The sequence below is a fragment of the Pinus tabuliformis genome, chromosome X, assembly GCF_031772625.1.
Source record: "Pinus tabuliformis cultivar Carrire ecotype Pingquan chromosome X, CPIR1, whole genome shotgun sequence".
Taxonomy (NCBI): domain Eukaryota; kingdom Viridiplantae; phylum Streptophyta; class Pinopsida; order Pinales; family Pinaceae; genus Pinus; species Pinus tabuliformis.
Genome location: NC_142308.1, coordinates 178,987,211 through 179,014,384, shown reverse-complemented (window position 1 = coordinate 179,014,384; position 27,174 = coordinate 178,987,211).

Sequence of the window (27,174 nt, the reverse complement as noted above, 5' to 3'; positions counted from 1 at the left end):
ACTAGCCGGTAAACGGGGTTTGCCTAGTTCATTCCAGTCAAAGGAAACAACTAGGTTTCTTGGAGGTGGGACCGAATAAACGGCCGAGTACGACTCTGACAAACTTCCTTCCTGCGGTAAAGGAATGGGTAAATTGCCCCCATGTTCATTGGAGTCTGTGCTTACGAAAAGAATTTGGACGGTGTCATCCTTTTTCTCTTCTGTGACTGTATCATCTGAAGATGGAACCTATGAAGGCAAGACCGGGTCAACTGTCGCCTTGACCTTTTGACTTTTGTCTGGTATGGGTTCAGATGGTTTGTCTTCAATGATAGACGCTTTGGCTGACCATCTCGGCGGGTCAGCCGGATTTTCAACTAGTGACGAACTCAACAAGAGTTTTTTATATCCAGGAGGAAGTCGCAACGATGAAACCGGACGATCGTCCAAAACTCTTTTAGCCTCGTCTAAGAAAGGACAACGGTGGATGGCATGATCGCCTTCGCACAGTTTACAAGGAAATCTATATTTTCCTCTTTGTCCTGGGACTTCACTTTCACTAGTCGACGGTGTGTTTTCAACATGATCATCAGAGGTTGACGACACCGGGTTGTGCAAACGAGGAGACTAGTCCCTTAAGATCCGAGGGATGCAGGGACAATCTCTATGATAGTGATCTCCTTTGCAAATGACACATGGTGATTTAGGCCTGGTCGGTGCAGTGTGTGGATTTTCGCTAGACGATGCTTGGTTGCCCCCTTTTTCTTTTGGCTCCTTCTTCTTCTTCTCTTTCTTCTTCTTTTCCTTCTTCTTCTCAAGTACTTGATTTTTGGCTTTACCAGCCCCATCAAGCGAAGAGGAAGGAGGAGAGGAAGAATTGGAGGAAGTAGAAGGCTGGTGGGTAACTCTGGAATTGTCTAGTTGCTGACTCGATTGTTCAGGAATTGCGGTGTTCTGAACGACAGAGGTTGAGAAGAGCCATACGGGCAAGCCGATTGTCAGTCCTGGAAGCGACAATGTGGCCATATGGGGCACACCAAAATCTCCCCAAGAGGAGAAGGGACTAGGATTTCCTCCAAGGGGAATTCCTTGGTTGGTGGATTCCATTTTCTCAACCTAAGATCAATGTAGGAAAGGGTGATGATTATTCCATTTAAAATAAATTTTAGACGCTTTGACACAACTTGTTTTTTCAATTTTAAAGAGTCGAGAAAAAACAAAAGATGACACTAGTCGCCTTCGATTTTTAATGAGCCTGAAGTGACAAGTGCTCATATGGACCTTTTCCATTAAGGAGTCTGAAAAGGAACGAAAGGGACTGCTCTGGAAATCTAGGTAGAGGGATTACCAAACCAATCGCAAAACTGCAGAATACTTTTTACGGTACGGCAGTCAATCTTCCCGAATGCTGTGTTCAGTGCATTGCAATTGATAGGGTGGCAGACACGGCTTCCTATGGATAAAGGATTAAGCCTATTGTGGTCTCCCAAAATATACTCGATGGTACGTGGGAGCACAAGTCCGTACTGGAACTTATCGTCTCAAAGTGGAGGAATCACCCAACCATCAGTGAGAACAACAGTTACTAGGCTTTACCACGCCGGAATACGTCTCTAGCCTAGACTTCTAGATGTTGTGCGTTAGGTTCCAAAGCGTTGTTAGATTCATTAAATTTACTTTATAGTTGATCTTGATTAAGAAATTTTCCTTTCAGGTTCACCGCGAGATGTAGATGTACAATTCCTAAAATGCAATCTAAGATGATAAACAGTCTTTTATCTTCTTTGTGTAATGAAAATCCTAGCTACTAAGGAAAGAGAGACAGTATTCTTTCACAAAGAGAAAAGAGCACACACTAAATGCATTGTCCTAAATCAAACCAATCAAACAGTCTAAATGCAAATGCACATGCATGTATTTTTTTCAAATTTCTTAGTATGTGAATGGTAAAAAGGAAAGCTAATGCACAAACCTGAATTACTTTTCAAGCGACAATTACTAACAAGTTTCTTTTCAAAATAAAAAATGGAGACAATCACAACACTTTACGATTCGGAAATGAATACTTGCTTTCGACACTAGAAAAGCTACAAATTCAGACCAAATACAATAGCAACAGGGTAATCGACTATCAAGAGCAACCAAACTCTCTCCTATGACTGAAAACGACACTTGCGACACTTTCAAATCAAGGAACGACAGTACAATTACGTTACTTTTTGTAAAGGAGAACTGAAAATGACTCAACAAATACACAGAAACATTTACAGTTCTTTTGCACAATGGAGGTGGAATATCAGCAAGGAAAGGGGTTTCAAACAGAGATATACTGATTACAAACAGGAAAACTCATGAATAGAACTGAAAAGAATGAACACAGAAACCAAAACTGAGGAACAATTCCTAGTCTGATCAATGCACCTGTAACACAGGGAACTTGAAATGCAGCGCACCTACTACACTTGGGAAGTGCGCTGAATTTTAGATTCACAGAACAGAGCCTGCGCTGGGCCAGAGACGAGACTTTGCTTGGGTTCCGGGTCACAGTTTGCAGTTCAGTTCAGGGGTTTTGGCCGAGCAAATGGTAATCAGTAAATCAACAATCAGGGGTAGATCTAAGGAGGTTCCAAGAGCTACCACAAGGGCAATTAGAGAGTTTGTAAATCAGTTGTTTAATTCATAAACAAATCCCGGAGATTGACTGAAGCGACATTTATCTACTTTGCATTTGCATAGCAAATGCAGTTTGAAAGCTACCTGGCTCGACTTTAGGCTCCGTCTGTAAGTTTATAAAATAAACAACAAAGAAGATAAACAAACAACCTAGTCGCTCCCCAACGGAGTTGCCATTTTGTTACAGGGAAAAGTGTCTACACAGAACTGCTTATCCCACTAAGGTGTGGTAGCTACCTTAGAAACAAACAAAGTAAAGCTACTTTCATTTTTCCTTTATGAAATATAGGTGAGAGAAGAACAAAGGAGACCAACCTCTGTCTTGCGCTTATCTCCTAGTTTGATTCCCCTCTCTCCTGATAGTCATTCGCTACTTGCTTCCTTGTACGCCCAGCTTCACAGAGTACCTGTAGGATCAAAGTAGCATAACACTATACAAGAACATGGATCTATAATCATAAAAAATCTAGGATCAGATGTAAATTGACCATACAAATGCATAAAACATAAATGACACAAGAGTATGGAGGAAAACTTGAATAGCTTTTATTGATAATCAAGAAAGAGCCAAGGGAGTTACAACCAGTTATTCTGACCCAGCATCATCCTCTCAGCAAGTAAGCCCTTCTTCACCTCATACAAAGCTTAGATCACCCAACACTATGATGTTGTCTCAAGAAACCAACAACAATTCCTTACAAGATGCAAAATTCCCGCCTCTGGATCTCTAGGATGAGGGATCCATATATAGATATCTGTAAGAGAGATGAGTCAGCTTGTGATTTGATTAGTGTCTTCCCTCTGATAGTTCTTGCTTCCACTTGGAGATTGATGATCTGTTACTCATCCTTGGTCGAATTCAGAGAGGCAAGTGTCATAGGAGCAGTTTCTGGAAGATTCCATGCCTCTCCACCTCGCGGATTGACACTGCCATTTGTCACTTCTCGCCCATCGCACCCCATAGAAGGGCTTTTTGAAATGCAACTGTTATAGACATTTTTGTGCCTTACGACTCCAAGCATGAAATGTCCATAAACCAAGGGCTCCTAAGTCCCTAAAAGTGTTGTTCTAACCCCTAAAGGAACAAGGTCAACAGATTACAGCTTCTCCCAGAATTTCTCCACCAGAAACTGCTCAGAATTGGTCAAAACAGGATCATTTCAGCTGCTCCACTGGCTAAGTGCGTTGCATTGCACCTAAATACACTGTGAGGGTGCGTTGAATTTCAAAACTCCCTTCTGTAGGGTGCGATGGGCAAGAAATGACAAATGGCAGTGTCATTCCGCGAGGTGGAGAGGCAATGGAAGCTTCCAGAATCTTCTCCTGTGACACTTACCTCACTGAATTCGACCAAAGATGAGTAAGAGGCCCTCAGTCTCCAAGTGGAAGCAAGAACTGACAGAGAGAAGACACTAATCAAATCACAAGCTGACTCATCCTCCTTACACATATCTATATATGGATCCCTCATCCCAGAGATCCAGAGGCTGGAATTTTGCATATTGTAAGGAATTGTTGTTGGTTTCTAGAGACATACATCAGATTGTTGGGTGATTTATGCTTTGTTTGAGGTGAAGAGGGGCTTCTTTGCTAGGAGGTTGATGCTGGGTCGGAACCACTGGTTGTAAATCCTCCTGGATATTTTCTTGCTTATCAATAAAAACTATTTGAGTTTTCCTCCATGCTTTTGTATCATTGATGCTTGTTACATGTTGTGTGGTTAACTTAAATCTGATCCCAAGTTGTTTAGGAATATAGATCCTTGTCTTTGTATAGTGCTCTTCTTCTGTGATCTTACAGGTACTTTGTGAAGCTGGGCAAGCAAGGGAGCAGGTAGCTGGAGAGTATCAAAGAAGAGAGGAATTGGATCAAAGGATTAGCGCAAGACACAGGTTGGTTCTTTCTATTCCTCTCTGTCTATAATTCATAAAGGAAATACAAAAGTAGTTTTTCTCTGTTTGTTTCTAAGGCAGTTGTCACACCTTAGTGGGATAGAGCAGTTCTAAATAGACACTTTTTCCTGTAACAAAATGGGGACTCCGCTAGGGAGTGTCTAATTAGTTTGTTTGTGTATCATTCTTTGTTGTTTGTTTCATAAACTTATAAGTAGCTCTCGAACTGCATTTGCCATAACAAATGCAAAGTAGATAACTGCTACTTCAATCCATTCACTGGATCTGTTTATGATTTAAACAGCTGATTCACAGATTATCGGATTGCCCTTGTGATAGCTCTTAGATCCTCCTTAGATCTCCCCCTGATTGTTGCATTACTGATTGCTCTTTACTCGGCCAAAAACCAAGGACTGAACTGCAAACTGTGACCCAGAACTCGGACAGAGTCTCGTTTCTGGCCCAGCGCAGGTACTGTTCAGAGATCCTGAATTTCAGCGCACTTCCCGAAGGGGCAACCTGCGCTGCATTTCAGATTCTCTGTGTTACAGGTGCGCTGATCAGACTAGCTCTGTGCAGCTGTGGTCCCTGTGCTTCATTCTTTCCAGTTCTATCCCTAAATTTTGCTACCTGTGATCAGTATATGTCTGTTTGAAGCCTCTTTTCCTTGCTATTATTCCGCCTCCTTTGTACAAAAGAACTGTAGATGTTTTTATGTGTTTGTTGAGTTGTTTACAGTTTTCCATTGCAAAAGTAGAATAGTCGTACTGTCGTCCTTTGATTTGAATCTATCGTAAGTGTCGATTTCGATCATAGGAGAAAGTTTAGTTGCTGTTGATGGTTGATTATACTGTTACTATTGCTTTTGGTCTGAATTTGTGATAGTGTCAAGAACAAGTGTTCATTTCAAAATTGTAAGGTGTCATAATCATCTCTGTTTTTTTTATTTCGAAAAAGAGCTTGTTTATATTTGTCGCTTGAAAAGAAATTCAGATTTGTACATCAACTTTCCTTTTAGCATCAATACTAAGAAAGTCGAAAAACAAATACATGCATGTGCATTTGCATATAGACAGTCTGTTTGGCTTGATTTAGGAAAGTGCATTTATGGTGTGCTCTTTGCTCTTTGTGAAAAGATTGTGTCTTTCTTTTCCCCTAGTAGCTAGGATTTTCATTGCACAAAAGAGATACAAGTTTGTTTATCATATTTTGATTGCATTTTAGGAATTACATCTACATCTCGTGGTGAACCCGAAAGGCAAACTTCATAAACAAGATCAACTTAAAATAAATTCAATGAATCTAACAACGCTTTGGAACTTAACGCACAACATTTATAGGTCTAGGCTAAAGACGTATTCCGGCGTCGTAAAGCCTGGTAACTGTTGTCCTCACTGATGGTTGGGTGATTCCTCCACTTTGAGACGATAAGTGCCAGTACGGACTTGTGCTCCCACGTACCGTCGAGTATATTTTGGGAGACCCGTATAGGCTTAAATTCTTTATCCTTAGGAAGCCATGTCTGCCGCCCTATCGATCGCAATGCACTGAACACAGCATTCGGGAAGATTGACTGCCGTACCGTAAAAAGTATTCTGCAGTTTTGCGATTGGTTTGGTACTCCCTCTACCTAGATCTCTAGAGTAGTCCCTTTCGTTCCTTTTCAGACTCCTTAACGGAAAAGGTCCATCTGAGCACTTGTCACTTCAGGCTCATTAAAAATCGAAGGCGACTAGAGTCATCTTTTGTTTTTTCTTGACTCTTAAAAACTAAAAAAACAAGTTGTGTCAAAGCGTCTAAAAATTTATTTTAGATAAAATATTCATTACCCCTTTCCTACGTTGATCTTGGTTGAGAAAATGGAGTCCGACAACCAAGGAATTCCCCTTGGAGGAAATCCTAGTCCCTTCTCCTCTTGGGGAGATGTTGGTGCACCCCATATGGCCACATTGTCGCTTCCAGGACTGACGATTGGTTTGCCTATATGGCTCTTCTCAACCTCTGTCGTTTAGAACACCACTATTCCTGAACAATCAAATCATCAATTAGACGAGTCCAGAGTTACCCACCAACCTTCTACTTCCTCTAATTCTTCCTCTCCTCCTTCCTCTTCGCTTGATGGGGCTGGTAAAGCCAAAATTCAAGTTCCTAAGGAGAAGAAGGAAAAGAAGAATAAAGAGAAGAATAAGAAGGAGCCAAAAGCGAATGGGGGCAAACGAGTGTCGTCTAACGAAAATCCACACACTGCACCGACCAGGCCTAAATTTCCATGTGTCATTTGCAAAGGAGACCATTTTCACAGAGATTGTCCCTGCATCCCTCGGATCTTAAGGGACTGGTCTCCTCGTTTGCACAACCCGGTGTCGTCAACCTCTAATGATCATGTTGAAAACACACCGTCAACTAGTGAAAGTGAAGCCCCAGGACAAAAAGGAAAATATAGATTTCCTTGTAAACTGTGTGAAGGCGATCATGCCATTCACCGTTGTCCCTTATTAGACGAAGCTAAAAGAGTTTTGGATGATCGTTCGGTTTCACCGTTACGACTTCCTCCTGGATATAAAAAACTCTTGCCGATTCCGTCACTAGTCGAAAATCCGGCTAACCCGCTCAGGTGGTTAGCCGAAGCATCTGTCATTGAAGATGAACCATCTGAATCCATACCAAACGAAAGTCAAAAGGTCGAGGTGGCAGTTGACCCGGTCTTGCCTTCAGAGGTTCCATCTTCAGATGATACAATCACTGAAGAGAACAAGGATGACACAATCCAAATTCTTTTCATAAGCACAGACTCCAACAAACATGGGGGAAATTTACCCGTTCCTTTACCGTAGGAAGGAAGTTCGTCAGAGTCGTACCCGGCTGTCTATTCGGTCCCACCTCCAAGCAACCTAGTTGTCTCCTTCAACTGGAATCAACTAGGCAAACCCCATTTACCAGCTAGTGTACCATTCCGAATTATTGTTCAAATATATAGAATGGTTATGGCTGGTACCATCATAGATGAGGGGGCTTCTGTGAGTATCCTTTCCTCAACTGCTTGGAAAGCACTTGGTCCGCCACCGCTTTTGCCTGAAATGAGAAATCTGACAGGCGTTGATAAAGGAACCAGTCGACCATTAGGGATCCTTCCCGATGTGCCCATAAAATTGAGAGGGAAAACTGTTCATATGAATGTAATGGTAGTTCAAGGACCCCTGGATTACAATCTACTCCTTGGATGAGACTATATTTATTGCATGAGAGCCATTGTCTCATCACTCTTTAGAGTGATGTGTTTTCCGCACGAAGGAAGAGTGGTCAAGCTCGTGGACCAGCTTTCATTTCCCAGATCACGCATAGAAAATAGTCATATACCATCCCTGAATGGTCTTTTCACGCAAGAAATGTCTCAATCTCCAGTCCGTCCTCCCGATGAGCGCAAGTGATTCGGAGGGACATGACTGAAACCTAGGGGTCATGCACCCTGGTCTGCTTCGGCAGGAAAACTTCGGGTATAGGGTAGGTTTCCGCGGGAGAATATGACTAGTCTGTACCCCCATCCGTGATTGGAAGAGGGGGTTATTCTAGAACAAGATTCTCTTGTCAAAGTTATGTGAGTTGGCGGGCATCGTCGCTCACCTTTGTTTATTTCGGTAGACATCGCCAGAGAAGTGTTTTGTTTACGCCGTAAATAGAACTATCTTTGGTAACCTGTAAGAGGTAGGCCTCTCTCGCTAGAACAAATGTTTTATCGGAAAGAAGTAGGGGTAACCTTGAAACTCTATTTTATACCTGGGGGCATGCAAACTTTTTGGAGTGCAAGCGAAGAGCGACTATTTATTTTTTAAATTTTTAGGACCTTTAACCCTTTAAACTCGTAGGATTGGTCGTTTCCTAACTTGCATAAAGAAAGGATGTGGGGCAAAACTTTAAAAGTTGCCGTTTTTATATGAGACATTCTTATCACAAGACTGGATTAATCGAGCAGTGTTACCGCAAGGTTCAAGCTCGTTAAAAAATAAACCCGCATCGAGCAGTTTTAGCACATAGTTCAAGCTCGTTAAAAAGTAAACATAAGACATGAGCAAATGTTTCCACCCACGTTTAAGCTCATTAAAAAATGAACTATCCCCTCGGTAAATAATCATCGTGAATGTAGTACTTCAGCGTTAAAGCCTTGGTCGTGTTTGGACCGTCACCTCCACTTTTCATTGGCTGATCATTCACCTCCATTTGATTGTTTACCCATTTTGAGGAACAGCTGCGAAGAGTGATCTCACTAGCCATCTTTGTGACACTGCCGTGATTGGAAAATTCCAAACCTTACCTCGAATCAGCTACTACCCGTTTTATCACTCGTTCCTCAAAAGACGAGTCTCCTTTAAGCTCTTTTCAACTGACTCGTAAAATATGAAAAGATTGCTGAGCCATTGGCCTCTCCAGCTCGTTAAAGGGACAGGAAGTGCTATCCCTCCTCTAGATTTTAATCTTTTTGGACCTGAGGGATTATTACACAAAAAGATCGAGCGCTTGTTTTGTTCGGCTCGTTAAAGCTATCGAAAATTCATCCCTTCTGTATTGTTTTATACTTTTTTGGACTTAAGGGATTAGATGACGAAAAAGGAATTCTGGAGTTACCTTTACGTTCCTTTTCAGACTCTCTAAAATTGAAAAGGACCGAGTTATCTTTGTCGTTAAACTCGTTAAAAAGATTAATAGCGACAAACTTGTCTTTAGACGAGAACGAGTTTCACTATCGCTAGGGTCATTAAAACATAGCGATGCGTTTGCCCGAAGGGAAAATTATAGAACAAGCATATGTTATCCTCCTCAAGCTTGACAAAAATAAAGAGGTACTGGTCAGCAATGACTGGGGAAAAATTGGGAAGAAAACTCAAAGAAACTTTGTTGGTAGCAAGTCGGTCTTGAACATGACACTTCCACTCCGTGTCCGAGTCGGGTTGGGTTGTTTCATTCACGGGTCACATCACCATGGTCACGCCATACCATCCACATTTGGGGTTAATGATACCAATCCATCACATCAGTGTCGCTGATATGTTCAAGAGAAGTCATCCAGAGAAGTCACCTGTGTCTCACCCACTACCATACATTATATTCCATTCTTTCATGACCGCCACCCTGAACCTTATATCACCAGATCGTTTTCACCTCCATCAAAATCATTTTCTCTGTTCCATGTCATTGATGTGGGATTCATTAAGGCCCTCCTGTGACGGATCACTTCTTGTCGACATCAGCTCATTATCCAAGAAGTTGATCTAGGGACACCCCATTCAGTACTTTGAAGCTTGCATGCCTCAATGGCAAGTTTCTCACTTCCAGTGACAGGTTTACATCAATGGCCTTCGACCGAAAGATTTTGCGTGGTGTTCGACGCCAAGTCCTTTATTCACACCATGTGAATTGTACTGCAGTACCTTGAGGATCATTATCATTATCGATGATTCCTCTCGTGCTTGTTAACAGTTTACATCATTGACTGGTAATCAAGCGATGTCTTTCCATGTTCGACTTCAAAACATTTCTCACATGGATCGACTTGTACTTCAAGTGAAGATCGGATGAGATTGAAGACCCCAGATCTAGTTTCATCCATCTAGGCTGTGATATATATTCAGGGAAATAAAGACATCAAATGTACATCATTGCAGCACAGATAATCATCCTACCAAAAGGATGATGGCTCTATCAGAATCATCAGTCTACACTCAGACGATTGTCTGTCTTATGTACATGAAAATGAATTTATAAAGCTGAGCATGGGAATGCCCGCCTGAGCTAGATCATGAAAACAGTATGAAGATAATTTATTGTATTGTATCTTACTACAGGTCACCTCCCAGCATTGAAAGAACTTTGGATCCTCATAATAAAGCATTTCACCCGACACCAAAAGGTTAACGGCCTCATACTTTAGGGGGCAACTGTTATAGACATTTTTGTGCCTTACGACTCCAAGCATGAAATGTCCATAAACCAAGGGCTCCTAAGTCCCTAAAAGTGTTTTTCTAACCCCTAAAGGAACAAGGTCAACAGATTACAGCTTCTCCCAGAAGTTCTCCACCAGAAACTGCTCAGAATTGGTCAAAACAGGATCATTTCAGCTGCTCCACTGGCTAAGTGTGTTGCATTGCACCTAAATACACTGTGAGGGTGCGTTGAATTTCAAAACTCCCTTCTGTAGGGTGCGATGGGCGAGAAATGACAAATGGCAGTGTCATTCCGCGAGGTGGAGAGGCAATGGAAGCTTCCAGAATCTTCTCCTGTGACACTTGCCTCACTGAATTCGACCAAAGATGAGTAAGAGGCCCTCAGTCTCCAAGTGGAAGCAAGAACTGATAGAGAGAAGACACTAATCAAATCACAAGCTGACTCATCCTCCTTACACATATCTATATATGGATCCCTCATCCCAGAGATCCAGAGGCTGGAATTTTGCATATTGTAAGGAATTGTTGTTGGTTTCTAGAGACATACATCAGATTGTTGGGTGATTTATGCTTTGTTTGAGGTGAAGAGGGGCTTCTTTGCTGGGAGGTTGATGCTGGGTCAGAACCACTGGTTGTAACTCCTCCTAGATCTTTTCTTGCTTATCAATAAAAACTATTTGAGTTTTCCTCCTTGCTTTTGTATCATTGATGCTTGTTACATTTTGTGTGGTTAACTTAAATGTGATCCTAAGTTGTTTATGAATATAGATCCTTGTCTTTGTATAGTGCTCTTCTTCTGTGATCTTACAGGTACTTTTTGAAGCTAGGCAAGCAAGGGAGCAGGTAGCTGGAGACTATCAAAGAAGAGAGGAATTGGATCAAAGGATTAGCGCAAGACACAGGTTGGTTCTTTCTATTCCTCTCTGTCTATAATTCATAAAGGAAATACAAAAGTAGTTTTTCTCTGTTTGTTTCTAAGGCAGCTGTCAGACCTTAGTGGGATAGAGCAGTTCTAAATAGACACTTTTCCCTGTAACAGCAATGCACCCACAGAGTGTACTTAGGTGAGATGCAACGCACTTTGCCTATGGAGCAGCTGAAATGATCCTGTTTTGACTAGTTCTGAGCAGTTTTTCATGGAGAACTTCTGGGAGAAGCTGTAATCAGTTGACCTTGTTCCTTTAGGGGTTAGAACAACACTTTTAGGGACTTAGGAGCTCTTGGTTTATGGACATTTTATGCTTGGGGTTGCAGTGCCCAAAAATGTCTATAACACTCAAGCATACCGTGTTCAATCCATTCCTATGATTCCGTCAGTGCCTCAAATACTTGTTGTTCATTCTAGCATCGCATATATGCAAGTAAATTTTCAAGGTTTACCGCAGAGTCAGTTTGTTCAAGGTACACCTTTTCAAACTCAATTTCTCCAAGGTAAACCCTTGCAAAGTCAACCCTTACAAGGATAGTTTCTTCAAGGTCAAATGTGTCAGAATCGCCCCTTCCAGAATCAACCATACCTAGGTCATACGTTTCAACAACCTATTCAACCACAGTATGATATGGCTCATCTTGGATACCTAGGAGGTATGCAGATTCGAACTGCTTAGGCTATCCCAAGATATCCTAGATATACGCCTCTTGGTACAGGACTAGCCCCTCAAGGTTATTAATATCCATCGCAGGACCCTAATCACCAGTTGCCTTCATTGCAACTTTGGATATTCCTGACCTCTCTCGGTTAACTAATGATCCACTTTTTTATTTACCCTATTTGTTGACTATTCCTACTAAGTTTCCCAATGATATTCCTAAGTTCGAAGTTAAGTCGGGTGAAGATCCATCCAACCATGTCATGACCTACCATCTTTGGTGCGTGTCCAACTCATTAAATGATGATTCTATTGGATTACAACATTTTCAACGAACATTAATTCGTTTGGCAGCCAAATGGTATGTAGAATTATTGCGCACCTCCTTCAACATGTTTAATGCCCTTGCTACAACCTTTTTGACCCATTTTCAATTACTCGTTTGGTATGACAATGGAACTAAACTTTTGAATTATTTAAAGTAGTCAATGTCAACCCATGTCTCATATCACATTCACGAATGGAGACGAAGATGTCGCCTAGTTAAATTTTACATTCCATACCAGATTTTGGAAGAATGGTTCATAAAGTCACTTTTACCAGTAATAACTGAAGATGTTGCCAAAGGGCGTGTTGTAAATAAAGAGCAGGGGTAATTGCCCTTGCTCAATATCTTGATCTTGTTTATACTCTGTTTGGTACTTTGTATGAAAGGATCCCATATTTACCCTTATCTACTCCAAATAATCCACCTCCTCCAGGATCACATGCTGTAGATGGCATGATTAGTTATGTGATCCAAAAATCTATGAACAAAAAGAAAAATTCTAAGAATGTTCAAGTTTAGGCTCTATATGATTCACCTAACGAAGATCCTTCTCTCGGAATTACTTATGAAATCAACGTCGTACATTCATCTACTAGCAAGGGTAAGTCATCCTAAAATAAGAAAAAGGGAAAAGGAAAACTAAACAAGACAACCACTCTAAGGAGAAATCAACCAAGAACGAACCATCTGACAAAAATAGGAAACCTCTCTATCCTTGCTTGATTTCTGAGGAAAATCATTACACTAAGGAGTGACCTCATCGAGTTGAAGTTTCAAAATTTATCAAAAATTCACCCACACCCGTTGTTTTGAAGGATCTTTTTCCTCCTCAAGACAATAAAATGGTATCTCATGACCAATCCTCCTCATCCCCATCGACAAATATCATGATGATGTCTTCCAGAGTTATGGTAGCAATGAGACCCAAAGATTACATGTCAAAGAGTATTGTTGAAAATGGAGATGACTACAGTTCACCTGGTCAAACTTCCATGTCTACTCCTCCTTTTGAACCATTACATATTGAAAAACCAAATACTGATATGATAATTTGTTTTCCCCCTAGGGTATGCTTCGTAAGTCAACCTTTAATCCTCATGTGAGGGCTACCCAAAACTATAACATCATCAAAGATATGGCTATGTCACCTTCGGCCATGTATGCCATTGATGTGCTGCAAACTTGTCCAACACAAAGGAAATTATTATTATTAGCCATAGGAGTTGTAGATCCTCAAGACTCCCATTTTATTATTTTTGATTTTGAGAATCATGTCCCGCGTCTCCCACATCAACTGGCTTTTCAGATACCAGTTCATGTCAAAACTCGATGAATTTTTTGAACATTAATTGACGAAGGAGCATCAACATGTATTATGTCCATTGCCTGTTGGAAAGCCTTGGGTTCTCCAACAAACAATAAATATACCACAACTTTGAAAGCCTTCGATGGAAGAGGTTTTCATCCATATGGACTTTCAAATGATTTTCCAATAGAGTTAGAAGGAAAAATAGTTGCAATAGATGTTGAGGTTGTTGATGCTTAACTTGACTATAATCTTTTGTTTGGTTGGAGCTAGAATTATGCAATGTCAGTAGTAGTCTCGTCGTATTTTAGGATGATTATGCTTCATCACAAAGGAAGAATTGTGAAAGTGGATCAGTTTTCCTACTATACCTCTGACTCTAATTCCATCGGCAGTATCTCGTTTGTTGGAAAACCCACCACTCCATATGAAGAAATTGATGTTGTCCTGCTCAAAGACTCATCTTTGATGGGAACTTTCATGTTCCCTCCACCCATTCTTCTTCATAATGAAGCATAGATCAACATGATTACATAAAGTAATTTCGAAATGGGAGATCCATGGAAAGTATCGTCAGAATTAGAAATGATCTTATATGGCGATGAGATGCCTCGTAGTCCTTTTGAATTCGCCTATGAGGTGATTCAGTCTTTTTCCAACCCATCAACATTTGATGATGATTGAATTAATATGATCATTGATGAATATTCTCATTTGTCCCACTCAGAAACAATCTTTATGCCTAATCCTTTTAACACAGATTTTTTAATTGATGAAGGGATTATGGAAGTTATGACCTTGGATGAAATTCCATGGAACGATAATCATCATCGTTCAACTTTCTTACCATCCTTTGACAAAATCGATAATAATTTTTCATCACTATTTTCATCTCAGACCCTTAGCGATCCTCAAGATCCAATATCTACCCTTTCTTCCAGTTTTGAACAGAGTTTAGGGAACATATCGGCAACAGTACCTATTAATATATCAGTTAAGCCTGGAATAATTGAAAATATTCATATAGAAGCCTCTTGTTCGTTAGAATAGATTTCAATGTACAAAGCCCTATTTCAGGAATTTCGTGACATTTTTTCCTGGTCCTACGAAGAGATGCTAGGAATTGACCCTATCATTGTTGTACATGAAATAAAAACTTATCTAGATGCTAAGCCAGTTAGACAACGATTACGTTCAATACATATGTGAAAATCCACTTCTATCAAAACTGAGGTTGAGAAACTGCTAAAAGCAAGATTCATTTACCCTATTCCTTTAACCAATTGGGTATCCAATATTGTACTCATTAATAAAAAGAAAGGAACTATTCGAGTGTGTGTTGATTACCGAGATATCAACAAAGCTTGTCCCAAGGAAAATTATCCAACTCTGTATATGAACCAAATTTTTTATGATTGTGAGAGAAATGAAATTTTTTCCTTCATGGATGAATTTTCTAGCTACAATTAGATAAACATACTCCCTGTTGATCAGTATAAAACCACATTTATATGCCCATGGGGAAATTTTTCTTATCGCAAACTCCCATTTGGCCTAAAAAATGTTGGCATGACTTTTCAACGAGCAATGTCTTATGAATTCCATGATATCAATTATATTGTTCAGCCTTATTTAGATGACCTACCAACTCATTCCATGAAACGACAGGATCACCCATTGCACTTAAAAGCGATTTTCATTAGGTGTAGGCACTACAATATTCACTTGAATCCACACAAATGTGTTTTTTTTGTGAAATTTGGTCAACTTCTAGGTTTCATTGTTTGAAGGGAAGGCATTCATGTTGATCCCCTCAAGGTAGAGGCAATTTTGAATCTGCCTGATCCTTCTAGCCTTACTCAACTCCAAAGTTTGCAAGGGAAGGAAAACTTTTTGCATAAATTCATCCACAATTATGCTGAACTAACACAGGGTTTTACTCGACTGTTGAAAAAGGGTATTCCATTTTTCTGGTATGAGCTTGCTAATAAATATTTTTATGCATTAAAGCATTCACTAACTAATGCACCCTTACTGCATCCACCCAATTATAATCGAGACTACTTTCTGTATTGTTGAAGCCCCGAAAATCGGGTCGACAACAAGGGGGATACCCACCCGGTCCGGACCTTGGTTGGCAGCTCCTTATCCGTTTGGTATAGCGGGTCCGACTGGGGATAATGGGACCAGTTTCCCAATCTAAGGGTGTGTGTGTGTGCAGAGTTGGATGTTGCTGATCTAGGAATACTTAAAGCTAATCTAATTCAAACTTTTAAACTAAATCTATGCTATTGTAATCTAATAAAAAAACAACACATCTAATCTATGCTAACCCGGGGTGTATTTCTTCTATTATGCGATCTAAAAAGATTTCAGACTATAACTGGTAATAAAGATCATTCAGCTATCATAAGAATAGAAATCAATTAAGATGAACTACTTTGCATAAAAAGTTAGGCAAAACAATTGTGAACAGCATATCGCATAATAAGTTATTCATATATCAGACATAAATAAATGGCTCCACCGTACAAAAGTGCCAAATGGTAACTCACACATTCATACAATAACATATAAACAACTAAAACTGTATATCACTTTAAGAATATAAGCAGAAATGGCCAAGAGATAAAAGTACCATTTATGACTGATCCTACTCATAAGCTTCAAGCAACAATGATTTATCTCTCCTTGCTCCAACATCTACTAAGAGTACAGAAGTGCAACATCAGTAGCAGATATCAAATGCAAACATTAATAAACCTTGATCCATCCATTCATCAAAAACCCCCTCCGAGGGTGCAAAAGTGCATGTTCTGAGGACAAGTTTTTTGACAAATTTCGGGACCCTTCTCCAAATGCATGAGAAGGGTTTAAATACTGCTAACTAATTAACTTAATTACATAAATTTAGGATACGGTTCAAATGACCGCCCTTCTTCTAAAGCAAAACTATTTCTAAAAACTGAATCTAATTCCTAACTATTTCTGCATTCGCTCATTAAATGTTGTGAGCATTCAACATTCGCCTGGGAAGAGTCGGCTGGTTGCCTTCTGCTTTTGTTTGAGTTACGCAAACAGAAATGGCAAGTGCTGGCACCAATTTTTAGTACACTAGAAGATATTTTTGAGAATTATCTTCTGGTTGGGCGAATTTACTGCGTATATATTTGGTAACAACCCAAATTTCCCTCAAACTGCTTCTGCTTTTGCTATTTCAGTTTCCGGACTTGCGAATGACTAAGCAAGTTAGAGACTTTGCTTTCTGAACAATTTTCTTAGCGATGCGCGATTAGCGCTACTGTTCTTTGATCCGGGCTTTTCTGGTGCGTTTTCCTTCTTTAGCGCCTTTTTCCTTTACCGGGTAGAAGTTTCAGGATTTTTCGTAAACATGCTGCTTTTGTGAGCTTTCTGACCCTGAATGTTGAATCACCTATCGACCTCAGCATCTGTTGAGTGATACTCTGGAATCTATGGTTCTGTTGCATGCGGCATCTGTTCATGAAGGCATCTCTTCTCTATTCTCCGAGCATTTACGCTTTCCCCTTTTCCTTAGCTATTTCCTGCTCATTGCTTCGTATTGTTTCTTGTTTTTCATTCTTGCAGTTCACGCAAAGGAAAAGAGTAATGATAATAAATACTGATACGAAAGCTCTAACCTCTATGAATGTATAAAATCATGACACCCATCGTGAACTGACTCTTCGAAAAACACAAAACCATCCTTCATTAACACTTTGGCATATGTTCATTAATTTCTTTTAAGGCGCGCGCCTAATTTTTGGTTTACGGACAGCTTTTCTTGAATGTTGAGCCGAGGAAATTTGCAATGGGCGATAGCAGCATCGCGTCATCGCATTACCTAGATGTGTCATCGCAAGCTTTTTCAGATCGGATTATCACAGATCGCAGATATTGCAGATCGCATTTATCGCAGATCACAGATATTGCAGATCGCATTTATCGCAGATCGCAGATATCGCCAGATCGCAGCATCGTGGATCGCATGAGTCATTAAATCATTGTGTGCTGCTTATGCGATATTGCGATATGCGACGTCGCACATCGGCCGTCGGAGATTTCTTAAGATTTTCATTTAAGAGCGCTTCTTAATGTGTGCGATGTGATGAATTTCGCGTCGCTTCTTCGCAGTTTCTATTATGTTCATAAGGGGATGTTTTATCTTCTCCACGCGATGCGACATAATTTCAAGGAGTAGAATACAAAAAGTTTTATAAAATGTTTTTTGAATTTTTTATTAAAGGTCCCCATTTGCTTAGTGTTATTGCTAATACTAAACAAAGAGGGGGGTTGTTGGTGGCCACAACAATGGCGATTCACTAGGAAGAATCAGTTATCTCTGCTTTTCTATTGAATCTTAACTTCCAAAACAGAAAAATTTTCATAAGTCTAAATTTTGTTATGGACAGATAGAGTACAATATGCCTTATCCTATTAATGATATTTTGTTTCAACCTTTTTCTATTCTAATTGTTTGCTTCCTCAGGCTTGTTCTTGTACTTATATCAGCCACTACTTGGTCTTTTTAAAGATAAAATAAATTCTTCTCTGTGTGCTGGCTTTAAAATATGCTCATTTGTCGTAGGTAGAGCCTCTGCTGCCAGCAGGCATCCATAGCCTCGACAGGGTTACCTGTTACCCAACAATGATCCTTTATCCTGCTTAAGGCTATCTACAACTTTTCAAAGAAAAACCCATTTTGACACTTTTTCCCTTTTTTATTCTCAAAGAACAATGTCTTGGTTTGGTAGCCAAAATTATGACACAATCATTCACTTGATTTACACTTTTGCTGAACAAGCTGGCTCGTGATGAGACCCCTTGACTTTTGATTGCAACAATCTTCAGTCGTTGCCCTGTTTTGGTGGACAGTATTGGCAAAGTCAGCAAGTTATAATATCTGTGATCATGATAAGTCGGCTCATGATGAGACCTCTTATTCTTTGAGATATAGTGTTTCTCGGATTGTTCCTCTGAATGCTGCGATTTTCTTTAGCGGGGAGGAAGTCATTGTTTTTCCTTAAGAAAGCTCTGGACGACAATAATAGAGTTTGAAAATAGCAGTCTTACAGAGAAGCCTTATTTTGCTATTGATACCTTTCATTGTGCTGATATAAAACAATTCCTTCGCTAAAGGTTGCTTTCATCAAATTTTGAAGTTGAAACTAGTATCATATCTAGGCTAAAGTTTTTAACTATATCTGTCAATAATAAAAATCAGATTTTTAAAAATTTTTGCTACTTATACAAGCGAAAGCTCAAAATCTGAAAGAGAATTGGTGTCTTTTCCGCGAATACCTGTAGTAACCACTCACAACTGGTTTTATTATGAAAAGAAAAGAAAAACTATTCTACAAAATAGAAGAATAATCTTCTATGGAAAATATATTTTAAGGATTTGTCCATTAACAGGCAAAGAATCCCTTCTACCTACTAAATCCTGCAACACAAACGTTGATGGACCCATCACTTCAACAATCTGAAAAGGACCAAGCCACATCTTTTGAAATTTCATATGTTTCCCCTTTTCTTCATGTGCCTTATCCCATTTCAAAACTAAATCTCCCATCTGAAAAAAATTTCTGGTCATTATGCTTGAATCGAAAGAGGATTTTATTAGTGCTTGGTGATGAGCATGGGTTTTCTTAGCTTGTTCTCATTGTTCTTCTAATTTAATTATTTCCATTTGTCTTAGTTGTATGGAGGAAGTAGATACTTCATCGATGTATTGTACTAAAGACAAAGAGGGGATGACTAAGTGAGTTGGAAGAACCACTTCTTTCCCATAAACTAAATTAAAGGGAGAAGTGCCAATTGAAGCTTTCTTCGTTATTCTATCTGCCCATAAAGCATTTACCAAAGCTTTGTGCCAATTCTTTTGGTTCTGGTCAACTGTTCTTTTAATAATCCTGATTAGGTTTTTATTTGTTGACTCAGCTAACCCATTACCTTGCGGATAGTAGTTGGCCGAATATTTCAGTTTGAACCCTCTTTTAAGTGCAAACTCAGTCATTGCATTTCCAGAGAAGTATGATGCATTATCAAACATTAAAGCCGTTGGCAATCCAAACCTAGTGATTATAAATTGATCTATGAATTCAATAATATTTTCAGAATTAGTTGTCTTGAGAGGAACGGCTTCTACCCATTTAGTAAAATAATCTGTTGTCGTGAGGATGTATCTATGCTGCTTAGAAGAGTGAGGAACGATTTCACCTATTATGTCCAAGCCCCACTGACTGAATGGTTGCTCGATGTTTACCGGCTGTAGTGGCAGGGACGGCTTCTTTTGTCTTCCAGCAGTTGTTTGGCAGACTTGAAATTTCCTTACATAACTGTGTGAGTCTTTGAACAGCGTAGGCCAGTAATATCCTGCACGTAAGATCTTATGTGCAGTAGCATCTCCAGCATAGTGCCCGCCTGCTGGTCCGTCGTGGAGTTCTTGCAAAACTTTTTCAGCTTCAGTTTTCTCAAGACATCTAAGAAGAACAGAATCATAATTCTTTCTAAAAAGAACATCATTTATGAGCTGATATTGTTTAGCTTTCAATCTCAGAGCTCTTTTCTTAGTGTGATCTAGGTGTGATGGAGCATATCCGTTCTTAAGATAATAAATGATGTCAGCATATAATGATTCTGCATCATTTAGGCTTACCTCATACAGTTGTACCTGTTCAGATGAATTTTCAGAAATCTGCGATGCTCCGGCCAACATTTTGCAGAAGCCTTGACCTCTTACAATGTTTGCTGGCTTGATCTCAAGGTCGTATTCCTGTAAAGCAGTGATCCAATTTGCTCTTTTCTCACCCACATCCTTCTGTACTAGAAGATTTCTTACCACTGGAAATGGTACTATGATCTTAGTATGGGTTTTAAGTAGGAAAGGTCTGAAATATTTGACCGCTTTGAAAACAACATATGCCTATTTCTCCACGTCTGAATAGTTGAGTTCAGCACCTTGTAAATTCGAGCTAAAAAATGCGATTGGAGCTTCCGCTTTTTCTTGATTTGCTTGAGTTAGGATCGTAGCATATGATTTCTCTGAGGCAAATGTGTATAAGATAAAAGATTCTGAAAAATTCGGGGTTGCTAAAGATGGAGCATTAATGATAGCTTGTTTGATAAGGTTGAATGCTTCATGTTCATCTTGACCCCATTTTAAATTTGAATTCTTTTTAATCATGGTTTGCAAAGGAGACACAATTCGTGAAAAATCTGGGACAAATTTCTTTACAAAATTGATTTGACCAAGGAAAGATTGCATGGCTTTTTTGTTATGAGGTAGGGATATTTCAAAAATTTCTTTGATTCTGTCAGGCTCGATGTGAATACCAGATTTTGACACTATGAATCCTAGAAGTTTCCCTTCACTTAGTGCGAAAAAATATTTCTTTGGGTTAAGTGAAATCCCATACCTTAAACATCGTTGAAAGATCTGTTTTAAGTCTCTGAGATGGTCGCTTCGCTTCTTGGAGTACACTGTTATATCATCCAAATAAATTACTACGGATTTATTGACTAAACCCTTGAATGCGATGTCCATGGCTCTCTGAAATGTAGCACCGGCATTGATCAAACCAAATGGAATCTTCCGATATGCGTATGTGCCCCATTTAGTTCTAAATGTGGTTTTCAACTGATCATCGGGATGTACCAGCACTTGATTATATCCTGAAAATCCATCCAAGAAAGACATCAGTTCTGAGCCTGCTACTGCCTGTAATATCTGCTCCATAGGTGGGAGAGGAAAATTGTCTTTTTGACAGGCTTTGTTAAGATTCCGAAAATCGATACAGATCCTAATATCTCTGTTTTTCTTTCTAACGGGTACCATATTGGAGACCCATTTGGAATGTCTGATGGGGAAAATTATTCTGGCTTTTAACAACTTATTTAGCTCGGTTTTTATCTGATTTTCTAAATTGGGGTGGATCTTTATCAGTTTCTGTTGGACAGGTTTTTCGTTGTCAATCATAGGAATAGTGTGTTGAATGATAGAAGTGTCGTACATCTTCAGTTCATCGTAATTCCAGGCAAAGACATTTTTATATTGTCTCAAAAGACGAATATAAGCTAGTTTTTCTTCAGGGGTTAAGCCGATGCCTAGATTAATGTTTTGTGGTTTATCATCGGTTCTTAGGTTTACTAATTCGTAGTTCATAGTTGAACTATAGAGCTTTGAATTGGTAGACCTTTTAAGCCGATTTTTCAAATCGTATAAGTCTTCTAACTTAACCACCGATTTAGGTATAGCATTATCTGTGCCATTTTGTTGTATTTGTCGATCGTGATGGTCTTCGTCAATTATTTGATTGGAGTAGGATCCTTCGGAAGTGAGGAAATTTACAATTGATCGTCGTTGAATACTCTCCAATTTGTAATGTTGTCAGGGATGGATGGTCTAAAGATTAATTCTATTGAGAATCTATCTGGACTAAACTCTTCAAAGGGAATAAGCCTAGAGGCTACGTTAGCCAAAAGGTCTGCACTTGCGTTTTGGAGTCTCGGGATTGAAGAAATATTGAACGCTATGAAATGCTCAGCAGATCTTGCACTAAAGATTGATAGTGTTTTAAATGACTTGATAGGCAATGAATAATGTTACGTACCTGTTTGACAACAATCTCAGAGTCTCCGAAGACTTGAAGATACTTGACGTTCAACCCGATTGCTTTGTATAGGCCTTGCACCAAGGCCTCATATTCTGCTGTATTGTTTGTGCAATCGAATTCGAGTCTGCATGTAAGCATGGTCTTATTTCCTTCTGGACTAATCAGAACACATCCTCCTCCTACTCCTTCGTTAGATTTAGAGCCATCAAAATATAATTTCCAAAACAAAGATGTATTTACAGGTTTATCTACAAAATTAACACACTTTGAATCATCAGTTTGAGAAAAAATTTCGACTTGGGACAAAACTGAATTTTCTAAGTAAGGTGATGTATGAGCATTGAAATTGCTGAGAAAAGAATCTACCGAGTAATTGCCTATGATACTGCTGTTATACGCTACTGCTTCATTTTCTCCCTCCAATTCCGTTACTATGTACTTCTGGTGTAATTCTCGTTCAACCTTTATTTGATTCGGTTTACCATTGTAGGGTAACCACATGTGTGACCAATTGGTTGAAAAGTATCCATGGAGTTTCTCGGACCAATCCCTGCTAAGAATCAAGCCATAGAATTCTGGGATATCAGCCACTAGAATGTCAATAACCTGACATACCTTTGGGTTGGATGACAATCTTATGGTTACTTGATTAAGTTCACCAATCACTTCGACTTGAGATCGATCAAGCTGAACTATGCGCACTACGGATTTTTGTGGTTGAACATTTAACTTGGCACATATTGATCTGGGTAAAATATTCATTGAAGCACCAGAATCTACCAAACAATTGTGCACATTTTTATTGAAAATTTCATAAGTGAGAAGGAAAGGGGGAGTGTGAGACCTTGATCTTCCTCCAATCAAGGCGATGTCATTAGGATCAATCTTATTAATCGTGTTGGTTGGAGGTTTTCCCATATTGTGGGAAGCTACAGCTGTAGGCAAAGATGTAATAGGCACGGCATGTAATTATTTCATCATTATCTTCTGTTGATGTTTCAATTTGCTCAATTCGTAAAGGGTAATATTAGCCCTAGTCTTTTTCATGTCGTTAATAATATTGTATTCCATCTCATCCGACACTATTAGTGTTTTTGATGGAGTTGTTTGATCTGATTGGACCGGGCTAGGTTGAGTCGCTTTAGTGGTCGTTTTTTTTGTTGCAACTTTATCTTTTGCTGCAGAGCTTGTGCTCTTCTGCTTAGGGGTAGTTTGGGGAGGATCAAGTTGATTTTTGCTTCGTGTGCTAACCGGAAATGCTTCTTGATCTTCTTCTTGTGGGAGGATGAAATCCCACATTCCTTGTAATTCCACAACTTCTTCGTCATCAGTCTGCCCTTCAGTGGTATTCTCTTCTTCTTCCTCTTCTTCGGATTCGACATTTGAAATAGCGTTGGGTGGTTTCACATCCATTGAAGGACCTCTTTTAAAAGCTCTATAGGGCTTTTTCGAAGAAGTTTCTGCTACTTGTTTTTTTATGTCAATCATCTCATTGGACATGGTCTTTAATACCTTTTGCAATCCTTCCAAGTCGAAAGGGTCTTTCGTTTGTTTCTTCTTGGAGTCTTCCTTGAAGGTGACTTTTTTAGACTTGCATTCCTCTATCGCAGATCTCTTTTCCAGGGCTATTACGCGTTTCTCTACTGCTATCGCCTCTGTCAAGTTTTCAACTAAGGTTGTTTTATTTGCCCTATCCACGAAGATTGCTAAGTTTGATGGTAAGGCCGTAATATACCATTCACAGCGTACTTCTTCGCTAGGTTGGGAAGCAGTGGGAATTTTGTTGAGGATCTTATTGAACCATAAATTGAAAGCTTTGATGGGTTCTCTAGCCTCGACTTTAAGATTGGATAGGTCATTGATTAACGTTTCCATTGATCTGTCATCACCAAACTTGGTAAGGAATTGACTTTGGAAAATGTCCCAACTTGTGATAGACCCGGAGGGTAATGAAAAGTACCATGACCCGGCTGTTCCTTGCATTGTATAGGGAAAAAGCCGAACAACAACATCTTCGTTAGTAACTCCGTTGAGATTGACAGAAAGCATGAAATTGTTTATGTGTTCTTCAGCTAGCATGCCTACTTCTGGATTGAATTTGGGTAGCCATTTCTCAGGATGGGCCGGTATTTGACTCAAGGGTGGAGGCATTAAAACTACCCCAGGATTATTCCATGGAGACTGGGCCATCGTTGAGTTGCTAGTGAATGAAAGTGCAGAAGATGATCCCTGTGGCTGGGAAGATGAAGATACTATGATCGTAGATGATTGAAGAGGGGTTGTGGGAGTTCCAGTGAGCGGATGGATGATGGTTTGGAATGAAGATGTGGGTGGCTGACTTCACGGTGAGGGAGTTGAAATGGAGGATGTAGATGAAAGAGTCTCACTGTCAGACTCTTGTGGTGTTTTCCTCGCTCTTTTCCTGGTGGGGAGAGGTAATTCAGTTGGCTGGATGCCAAATTTTTCACTCTTTAATCTAGTCAGGGGATGAGCAGGATTGTACTGCGAAGTCACGCTGCTTTGAGATTTATCAGACCTCTGAGTAGAAATGGAAAATCCCTGGAGTTTGTGAATCAGAGTTTGAACTTCAGGGGGTTCAATGGTAGATTGGTCTGAAATATTAGGTTGTGTAGCAGCGGTTGATACTCGAGCGACTTCTGACTCTGGATTTAAACGTACTGGGGAAGTCGGGGGAGTTGATGAGGGCAATTTACTCTCAGAATGGTATTTAGATTTTGATTTAGGTGCCATTCATAGTTCGGGCCCTCCTTCTAGCGCCAAATATGTTGAAGCCCCGAAAATCGGGTCGACAACAAGGGGGATACCCACCCGGTCCAGACCTTGGTTGGCAGCTCCTTATCCGTTTGGTATAGTGGGTCCGACTGGGCATAATGGGACCAGTTTCCCAATCTAAGGGTGTGTGTGTGTGCAGAGTTGGATGTTGCTGATCTAGGAATACTTAAAGCTAATCTAATTCAAACTTTTAAACTAAATCTATGCTATTGTAATCTAATAAAAAAACAGCACATCTAATCTATGCTAACTCGGGGTGTATTTCTTCTATTATGTGATCTAAAAAGATTTCAGACAATAACTGGTAATAAAGATCATTCAGCTATCATAAGAATAGAAATCAATTAAGATGAACTACTTTGCATAAAAAGTTAGGCAAAACAGTTGTGAACAACATATCGCATAATAATTTATTCATATATCAGACATAAATAAATGGCTCCACCGTACAAAAGTGCCAAATGATAACTCACACATTCATGCAATAACATATAAACAACTAAAACTGTATATCACTTTAAGAATATAAGCAGAAATGGCCAAGAGATAAAAGTACCATTTATGACTGATCCTACTCATAAGCTTCAAGCAACAATGATTTATCTCTCCTTGCTCCAACATCTACTAAGAGTACAGAAGTGCAACATCAGTAGCAGATATCAAATGAAAACATTAATAAACCTTGATCCATCCATTCATCAAAAACCCCCTCCGAGGGTGCAAAAGTGCATGTTCTGAGGACAAGTTTTTTGACAAATTTCTGGACCCTTCTCCAAATGCATGAGAAGGGTTTAAATACTGCTAACTAATTAACTTAATTACATAAATTTAGGATACAGTTCAAATGACCGCCCTTCTTCTAAAGCAAAACTATTTCTAAAAACTGAATCTAATTCCTAACTATTTCTGCATTCGCTCCTTAAATGTTGCGAGCATTCAACATTTGCCTAGGAAGAGTCAGCTGGTTGCCTTCTGCTTTTGTTTGAGTTACACAAACAGAAATGGCAAGCGCTGGCACCACTTTTTAGTACACTAGAAGATATTTTTGAGAATTATCTTCTGGTTGGGCGAATTTACTGCGTATATATTTGGTAACAACCCAAATTTCCCTCAAACTGCTTCTGCTTTTGCTATTTCAGTTTCCGGACTTGCGAATGACTAAGCAAGTTAGAGACTTTGCTTTCTGAACAATTTTCTTAGCGATGCACGATTAGCGCTACTGTTCTTTGATCCGGGCTTTTCTGGTGCGTTTTCCTTCTTTAGCGCCTTTTTCCTTTACCGGGTAGAAGTTTCAGGATTTTTCGTAAACATGCTGCTTTTGTGAGCTTTCTGACCCTAAATGTTGAATCACCTATCGACCTCAGCATCTGTTGAGTGATACTCTAGAATCTATGGTTCTGTTGCATGCGGCATCTGTTCATGAAGGCATCTCTTCTCTATTCTCCGAGCATTTACGCTTTCCCCTTTTCCTTAGTTGTTTCCTGCTCATTGCTTCATATTGTTTCCGGTTTTTTTTCCTGCAGTTCACGCAAAGGAAAAGAGTAATGATAATAAATACTGATACGAAAGCTCTAACCTCTATGAATGTATAAAATCATGACACCCATCATGAACTGACTCTTCGAAAAACACAAAACCGTCCTTCATTAACACTTTGGCATATGTTCATTAATTTCTTTTAAGGCGCGCGCCTAATTTTTGGTTTACGGACAGCTTTTCTTGAATGTTGAGCCGAGGAAATTTGCAATGGGTGATAGCAGCATCGCATCATCGCATTACCTAGATGTGTCATCGCAAGCTTTTTCAGATCGGATTATCGCAGATCGCAGATATCGCAGATCGCAGATATCGCCAGATCGCAGCATCGCGGATCGCATGAGTCATTAAATCATTGTGTGCTGCTTATGCGATATTGCGATATGCGACGTCGCACATCGGCCGTCGGAGATTTCTTAAGATTTTCATTTAAGATTGCTTCTTAATGTGTGCGATGCGATGAATTTCGCGTTGCTTCTTCGCAGTTTCTATTATGTTCATAAGGGGAT